General features: G+C 32.2%; 1 pseudogene; it reads left to right on the top strand.

The window, feature by feature from the left end:
• The first annotated feature begins 4,775 nt into the window (after positions 1-4,775).
• On the top strand, positions 4,776-8,605 carry LOC149151773 (uncharacterized; annotated as a pseudogene).
• Positions 8,606-9,734: the final 1,129 nt, after the last annotated feature.

Genomic DNA, 9,734 nt, shown 5'->3' with positions numbered 1-9,734 from the left:
ACATTCTCATTATTTGAAAAAAATTGAATCCATAATCTATTAATCTAAAGATTGAAATTTTTTGGAAATAGGCATTTAATCATTCTTCTAGATTTGGAAGTGATTGGGCAAGCTAACATGCCTACCTTGTGGAGGTGGCACAATGTGGTAGCCACACATGGTCACCTCACCATGTGTCATCCATGTTTTAGAAGACATGTAATAATGGTGTGGCGGCATATAGGAATAGGTTGCCACGTTTCAACCATGTGATAAATTCATTGTTCCCAATGTGACAAGAAAATGGAACTTCTGAGGCTCATAATTTTGTGTCCATAACTAGATTTTGGATGAAATTTATATCCTTTGAATGCTCCCAAAGAGAAGAAAATAACGGTGACCCTAGATAAGAAGTATGAAGTGATTCAAAGAAGGGGAATTTTATTAAGCCCATCTCCTTAGGATAGATTAAACTGTTAGGACTTAAATAGAGTAATGAATTATAGCAAGAATTTACATATTGAGTTTTGTATATTTTCTTTCTCACATAGCCCCAAGGGTTAGCTCAATTGGTTGAGTTCCTGTTACTAAAGCACCTCGCTAATGGGAGGTCATGAGGTCAATTATCCTCAATGCCCTTGGGGTTAGGCTTTGGTAATAATATGATGGGATGTGATCCCTTTGGGTGGATCTACCAGGATATTTCCTCAAAAATAATAAATACATAAAAAATATTTTCTTTCTCATATATTTGGTTTATTATATATTTAAAATTTTGATAACTGGGATGTGTTATAAATTGGTATCAAAACGATGGATATTATTGCATAACATTTTTTTCATCTTTTTCCATGTTCCATTTTCCCTTTTACCACTCATATCCTACCCTCATAATTGAATATTTCCCATGTTATCGTACATTTGTATGTTTTTGAAGCTAAAACCATTTGCCAAGAATATAAAGGTAAACATTTCCTATTTTTATTTATTCCTATGTATGTAATGGATTAAATGAGTTTTAAGTTTATTTTACTAATGACAATTTTTTAGTTTAGTTCTTGTACCAGAAATTCACTTCTAGTACCTAAAATCATTGTTTATCATAATTTCACTCCTCTAGTGGTAATTTGGCCACATGGGTTTTGGAGGCTAGGGTGACAACATGATTCTATGTTGTTCAAATCACACCCAAGCCACATTTGTGAGCCTCCAACTCTTAATCAATGTTATAGGTTAAAATTTCCATACACTAGTAGAAAATGACAAATTAGTGACTAGGTGACTAGAATAGTTAGTCACCCAACTTTTCCATGTGAAATACTGCCAAAAATGAGCAATATTAAGTGACCAACTAAAAATGAATAACATAAATGACTAAGTTAATCCTAGGTTAAAATATATGACTAGATAAGAAGTAATACAACTAAAAATGACTAATGTAAATGACTAATTTAGCCCATAAACAAAAATATGACTACCTAACAAGTATTACAATAATACAAATTAATCATTTATGTTAGTAATTTTGATTATGTCACTTCAACAATATAAACTTACAAGTGATAGGTCGCATTCAAAGGTGGTTATAGATTGGCTGGAAGGTTATACTTCCTTAAACACTTATTTATTGGTTTAGTGGATGATTAGAGTTATGGAGCTTATTAGAATCTTCAGTGTTTTGCCCTTTATTTACATTCATAGGGAATTAAATTCAAAGGCTAACAGATTATCCAAAATGGGAGTGGGCTTACAACTAGGTCAAATACATTATGAAGAATACCTGCAAGAAGAAGTGTTGGTTACTTAGTAGAGGACACATTTCCTTTAGTTGAAGACTTAACTTTTCATGCATATCTGCATTTTTAATTATCAGGGTAATATCCATTGAACTTAGAATACTAGTTTTTAACTTGGATATCAAGTTGTTTATCTAGTGTGAACCTACATTATGAACATAGCAATACTCGAACTTTGTGAAATTGTTTTGAATCCTATGGGTATTTTGATATTTCCTGAACATTAGATGTTGCACATATTATGATATCACGTCATACATCTTAAGAAAATTTAGTATCTGTTAAATGATGTAGATTACACCTTTGCATTATTAATACAAAAATGATTTTTTTCTCTAATTAGAAAAAACATTATGGCATTTCCCACCACCTAAGTCAATAATCACAAGTTATCAATTGAGTTAATCCTTACTCTTATCCCCGCACTCTATCTTTACTGTCAAATCTTAGGAGTTCCATTACTTATGTTTTGTCATATCTATATATATATATATATATATTCCATGGCTATGTTTCGAATCTCAAACCCTTTAACCTATACCTCCCTTAAGTCTACTAAGGAAACTTTGGTTCTCCCTATTACTTCACTCTATGTGTTAACTTATGTTTCTTAGAACTTCACTTATATCATATCATGTAACTTAAGTTTTTGTGTATATATAATGTCATGTATTGGAAGGTCCTCCCTCTCAACATTATTCCAAAGCTAGATTTGTGTTCTCCCTTAATTCAGCTTAAACCAAGTTACATGGTTTATTTGGGTGGATAACATACCCCTGATATTCGTTATGTGTATGTTTATAAGGCTTACAGGTCTCAACACCCTCATGAAATCTCCACCTAGAAACTTAAACATGGGCCAAATCACCCACTTCACATGGAATTCATGTTCAATGGTTAAGATTGCTCAAGGCAATCCAGGCTCATATTTATCAATGGAAAAATGATTAGGGTTGCCTACCCTTTTCCTTGTTCATTTTTATTTGAGGTTTTCCTTTTTCGCCACCAGGGTTTCGTTCTGCAGAGGACCCTGCGATATTTCGAACCCTGACCCTTGCTTTTGTACACATCTAAATCCAATTACAAGACCAAAGTATTCATTGGTTCATTCCATAAGTTCAGAGATATTTGTTCCACTTGGTTAAGCACAATAGTATTTAGAGGTAAAATTGTATCCCTTTGTCATTTCGAAAAACTTTAATTTGTTGATTTCTTCTCCATTGTTATAATTATCTAAGATGTTCCTATGTTTTCCTTTGTAGGTTATGCAAGGTTTATGTGTACTATGTATCCCTAGAAATTCCTCCTGTGGATCATATTCATTCTTTTGAATAAATTCCTTTGAGCTTTTAAGGGTTCGAGGATTTTACTCTAGCATTTTTCCCTTCGAGTATCCACCATTAAACCTCATCTCTTATACTCTTGAACTTGAAGATGTTTAATTTAAATTTTCTCTTTATAGGATTAGGGTTTCACTCTCGCAAGGCATTAAGCATTATAATATTTTTTTTAATTGTGATACCCTATTTACTTTATTCTAACCTTGGAGTGTAATGTGATTATTCATTTTTATTTTTTCATATAATTCCAGTGGATTTATAACAACTTTTCTTTTTTCAGGTAGCAATTGTTGGGCACTCTCTGATGGCACAATATTAGTAATTTGTCTTTATTTTTTATCTCGTTCATTTTCTAACAATTTCAATTTACCTTTTCTACAAGTATGGTAATCTCATAACCAAGGGCATGATGATAAGAGATAGAGTGCTTATGAGGCCCTTGGATCATCAATTAAAAATTCTTAATGATTTTAGGGAAAGAAATCTTCAAAATGATATCATTGGTAAAAAGAATTTAGAATGAAAGAATTGGAATATGAATGAAAGAATTTTATTTTTTTGGTGAAAGATTTGAATGCTTCTTTCAATAAAATTTGAGTCCTTTTGCTTCCAGTTACCTATTATTGGCAATATCATTCTATAACATATTTTAAACCATTTTAAAATCATTTCCTTTAAAGTTATTCATTTTCTTAGTGGTTTCAGTGTTGGATTTGGCATTCGAGGCCTTTCCCTGTAGTGTGTCCTAGAATAATGATGAGGCATCCATTGAACCCATAGCACATTCATATGTTGTAAATATCATACTACATTTGCTTCAAGCTAGAGAGCTAGCTAGCTTCCATGCTTTTATTCCTCCTTAAGTGTGCATTGAGTGTGGATTTCAATTTCATGATTTTGTAGTCTATTTTCTTTCTTTTGTCAATTTACCCTTTTAGTTTATGGTTTATACTTTCCTATATGAATGTATACAAACTAAGAAACATAATGACTTGAAATCTAAGAATGAGAGGAAACTAGTCTAGAAAGAAAACAAAATTTCCAATGATAGGAGATGGGTCACACAAAAAAACCCAATAAGATGGAAAAAGGCCATTTTGATGAGAAATCCTGTCAAAATAACACCCTCAATATCCACCTCAAGATCCTAGAAGTTAGAGTTGTCATTTAATTTTAATGTATAACTATCTTTGTTGATGGTTATTTAGGCACTACATGTCTTCCTGTGAGTCTATATAGTTTTCCAAAGGTAAATTTATAATCTCTATGGGATGTTATCCTATAAATATTACATGAAAAATATTTATTTCCTTAACTATAGATTTATATAATCTAGCCTTCACATGGTGTTGCATGGTCTACGAGTTATAAAAGTGTTTTCTTTTCTAGATATTATTCCCCTTTATGGGTTTTGTTGTTGGTAATTTCCCTCTTACCTCTGCTACTATTTTTATGGTTTTTAGATGTGAATACATATGTGCCAATATTAGTATCTATAGTAAACTAAGACCAACATTATTAATAGCCTAAATAAAAATGCTCGAAGTTAAAGTGATATAGAAGATATTATTGTGGGACCAGAGTTGAAACATTATTTTAACTATATTTTGTGATGGAGGGTTAGGGATGTAGATTGGTATGTTGTTTGTTATGATTGACTATGCTAATAAATTTCATGAAATTATATATAGATAACAAGCTTGGTAGCCACTTGACAGACACACCTTTCATCATACATCTCAGAATGAACTCAAATACACTTCTACAAGACCCCAATGAATTTAGATATGGTAATGGGAACCAACACTCCAATGAATTTAGAGACACTAATAGGAACACAACTATACCAAGGTTAATCAAAACTGAGGATCAATCAACTTATGATCCATACGTACACATCCTAAGCATTGACCAAAAATCATATTCGAACTCTAAGAGGCTAGTCTTGTTCTTACATAAATCAAATATTTTGTCAAATAATGTTTTCAATCAAGGTTATCCCCAATATATTGAATTTTTGGGGGGGCATTTGGTCAATATTTGACTCTCATGCTCATCTGTAATAGTCAACTCAGGTTGAGAATTCAATTCTACCTTGAAAATTTTATCGAGAGTCTGAGAATATGGTGATCCTCTCTCTCTTTTGTCATCACCTTCATGGGCTTCAAGGGCTTCGGGATAAGTTTCTCTAAATATCTCCACACGATTAGCTATAACCTTGGATTAGTTTGTACACAATTAATATCCCATAGTTGTGTCATTGATTCAAGGTGTTGAACCTCTACTTTGGTTGTTTTAAAATTCATTATTTTGATTATTAAAGTCTCATCATAACACTATCCTTCAGCCATAACATAGCTTAAATTAATCCCTATGCCATTGACAATATGCTTAAGGTGAAAGTACTATTTTAATGTTTGTTTCCCAATTTTTTTCACTAGGTTCATGGGATATTAGAGATTGATATTACCCATGAGAAAATATTAGCCTTTTGTATATTGCAACCCATTTTGGGCAACACTTTTATTCAAAGGTTGGTCACATGGATTCATTAAATTCCAATCCAATTAGTTTGGCAAGTTGGACTGAGGTCATTCCATGGAGGATTCAATTCAACAAGAATTGATACAGAAAAGAAGGATCTGCTAAACATGGACACCAGGATTTGAACCTAAAACTACCAAGGATGTGTATGAAGGCTTTTTCTAGGTTTGGTTTAAAATATATGTTTGGAAAATTGCTTCTAAGAAAACAATGTAGTATATCACCCTTTGATCCTATCGATCAAACGATTGATCTTATCAATTAGTTAGAATTTTCTCTTATATATTATGCATCGAACTCTGTAAAAACGAAGTGTGAGATAAAGTTATGTTGTTGTGAGACTACTATAACACAAACTCATATTATCTTCTTACTAGTATTAGTTATTTTTTCTATGGCTTTGGCATGAGAACGTAATTGTGTAATCCCTTCTTCTAGTTAATGGAAATATTTCTTTGATTGTTGGTGCACTTCATGGTGTGATTACAACTTAATAGCTTCTCTTCCTAGACTAGCAAGGGACCACCACTCCAGATTGAAAGAACCTCTTGTATCCTATCTCATTTTATTCATTTCATTGTAGTTTGTTTCTTATTTTTTAACTTGTGATGAGATCACATTAGTAAATAATTAGGCTATGAATTCCTTGTGGTAGAGTATATTTCTTTGGAATTGGTATTATTATCTTTTGTTTGGATCATTGGAATATTTGATGTCGATATATGGCGAGTAATTTTCATTTGAATGTTAGTGAACTATGGTCATTTAGATTAAATGACATAAAACCCTATTGAAAATCATCATTAATCATGACATAGCTCGAAGTTGTTGTTATATTTCCATTTGAAATCTTGGAAATCGTAATTGCATTATTCTTTGAAGTTCTGGAAGTTATAGTTGCTTGTTACATTTCTTTCTGGAACTCTGGAAGTTATAGATGTTTGTAACCATTCTCTTTGAAGTTGTAGACATCGTACTAGCCTGCGGTATTATTAATTGAAGTTTTGAAATCCATAACTATTTGATACATTGTTATTCAAAGTGGAATAGATCACTCTGCCCCTCCCCTTATTTTACATTATTTTTTACATATCAAACTCTAGTTTCGAGAATTGAATATTGTTGCTTTTAAATCCCTGTTACAAAGTATTGGTACCTTAGTTCAACAACACATTGAAACTATGAATTAAATCAACCCTACACCAATCATAAGCACACACACATTAGTTTAAAACATACCCTTATACTCTTGACAATGTGTGTCAATTTACACATCAACATGATTAATTGAGTGTATTAAGTTTTATGTGACCTAGGGTTAAGATATTTTTCATGAATTAAAAATAGTGTGGCATATTAAAGGCTAGAATGTGATCGTACCTTGACAACCCTTTGCAAAACAGAGAAGACATCATTATTCTTGTGTTAATCGCAACTCATACAAATCCACTAGGACTTACTATATGTGCATAGTAATTCACATTGAATTGCTCTACCTCTAGTAACTATCTTGATGATTGGTTACACACACAATAACATATTGTATCTTTTTTAACATTGGTGATTGGTTACACATACAATAGCACATTGAAGCATGTTAAATATAACTCTAATTTCATGAACAATATACCAATTCATAACAATAGTCATTGGAAAAAGTAGTGAAGACATGTTTTAAGTGTAGATTCGAGCCATTTGATCCTTTTTATGAGCATATGATTTTATTAGGGTTTTTATTTCACACTTGGGTTTGGTCACCACACAGTTAGGTTATTGCACCATTAGAGTAGGTCATTGCACAGTTGGAACAGGTCATTGCATCCACTAGTGAAATCACCATCTCATTTTAATTTATCTTAAACTTTAAATAATATAGGTTATGATTTGATTGTTTTTGTATGGCTAGGGTTAACTTGGGATTATTTTTATTGTGCAACTAAAGAACCTTGTTCTCTCAAAGGAACCAACCATTCACGTTACAACAACACTTGACTAGTGTTGAGGAATCTATAGTGAGATTGGCCAAGGAGAGATTTTAGGTTGGAACAAGAGTATTGTGGGAAGTTAGGAACCCCATAAGAGATACCATTGCACATGGACTGAATTCTTCAAGTGTAATATAATTGTGCCTCCTCATTGATTTCACTGCTTACGTATCCTTTGTAATCACTTCTTGTTGCCTTCTTGTAGCCTTGTAATTAGTCAAATAGGACTAAAAGAAACTCAAGTGTTTCTCTCCATTCTAGGTTTCATTTCACTTTGTCTCATCCTTTATGCATTTCATTATAATATCTAGTGAGATCATGAACATTGGTTTGACCTAGTGAAATACTACTCTAGCATTACAAGTGGAAATCTACATAGGAGAAGAACATCACATAATAAATGATTTTGTATTTTTTGTTGTTTTCTCTGATTAACAATTGTTTTGTGAAGTTTTGATTAGGTTATTAGGATTTCTAGGTTTAATTTCCATTACCTAAATAAATTACGCACACAACTCATAAGATTATGACCTGGATTGACACTAGGCCATTTTGATTCTTATTAAGTTATCCCAACACAAGGATTGCAAAATAAATATGATCTTGGTGAATACAAGTTATTGATTATCAACCCTCAAACACCTACCAGTCTTGTTTCAGCTGGATTTTTTGCAACTAGAGGGAGCTCGATTAATAAGGTGCATACTACTACAACACTTGATACTAATAATCATTGTGTTGGGAATTTTGAAACCTGAATGCCAAGCTTATTTCTAATTCTGGTAGCAGAGGCTCTCAGGGTGTAGGTCCACAAGATGTTCAGTATATAATTGACTTAATGCACAAATCCTTTAATGGAAAAACAAAGTAATCCCATGTTGTCCCTATGGAAGGCAAGTATGGAAGCAATCAATTTTCAGATTACCCATTAGTAAGGTCATATCATTAATCAATGTTTTAACCACACAAATGATGTAATATCTTCAATTCTCGATTTATTTTTTTCCTTATTATGCAAATTCGACTTAACTTTGATGGCATAAATTTTAAATCATTTGTATGTCTAAAAAAGAATTTTAGTTCATGTGATCAAAACTATTGGCAATTTTTCATATGGTAGATATCATTTAGATTTTCTTCCTTATCTCTAGTCATTATCATTGTTTGGATTCTAAAATGTCCTAGAGGGGGCTAAAAATCATGTGTCCCAAGTTTATAATTTTTAATATTCTTTTCTCTAATTAGCCTATTCTTTTTGTTATAGTGGTACTTTGACTTGCTCAGTCTCCTGTCAAATTGGTAGGGACTTCATTTTTGAAAGGAGAAAAAGTTACATTTTGAAAGTACAACAAGGCACATATGAAGAAACCATTTGTCCTAACAATAATAAACGAATCCTATCCACTATAAAAAATAATTTCATACTATACAATGCCTTAAAAGATGGTCCAAAGAAGAGTCTACTATCTTGTCTACCTCATCAGTAAAATTAACAATGTTTTAACAAGGCCACAAAGAAAATAGTTAATTCATATACAATCAATAGTCATATGAGGAAGATAGAATGGAGAGCTATTAGAGAGAGTATCTAGGCTCCTAAGGATAGGCCCTATCCTCCCTATGTTCCACTGGCAACATGATTTCTTCTACAACTTCTAGACCTTTTTTTGAGAGACAGGTTGTGTTTGCATTGTGTTCCCTATATACAAGACTTAAAGATTTAATGTTATTGAAACTAACAATGATATGTTTCTAATCAAAAACTAACTAAAGATAGATATTTCCCATCTCTACCTACCCTTTGACCCATTAAATGGTGAATCTCCATATAACTTAAGGTTATTCCTTTCCACAACAATTTTGAACATAGCATCCAATGCCTTCAATTCTTCTTAGTTATTAGAATCCCTACCAAGTCCAAATTTTGAAAGATAAATTAGTGGAATCTAAAAGAAACAATACACTTCCAGCTTCACACCTCCCAGGATTCCTTGACTTGCTCCATCAAAGAAACCCCATGGACTAGATTTGTCACTCTGTAATGTCCACATTGCATTGGAGGATTAATTTTAGCAGTCTTCATAATATAT

The sequence above is a fragment of the Pinus tabuliformis genome, chromosome 9, assembly GCF_031772625.1.
Source record: "Pinus tabuliformis cultivar Carrire ecotype Pingquan chromosome 9, CPIR1, whole genome shotgun sequence".
In the NCBI taxonomy this organism is placed as follows: Eukaryota; Viridiplantae; Streptophyta; class Pinopsida; order Pinales; family Pinaceae; genus Pinus; species Pinus tabuliformis.
The sequence above is the reverse complement of the archived record's forward strand: the minus strand, read 5'-3'. Positions and strand labels throughout refer to the sequence as shown.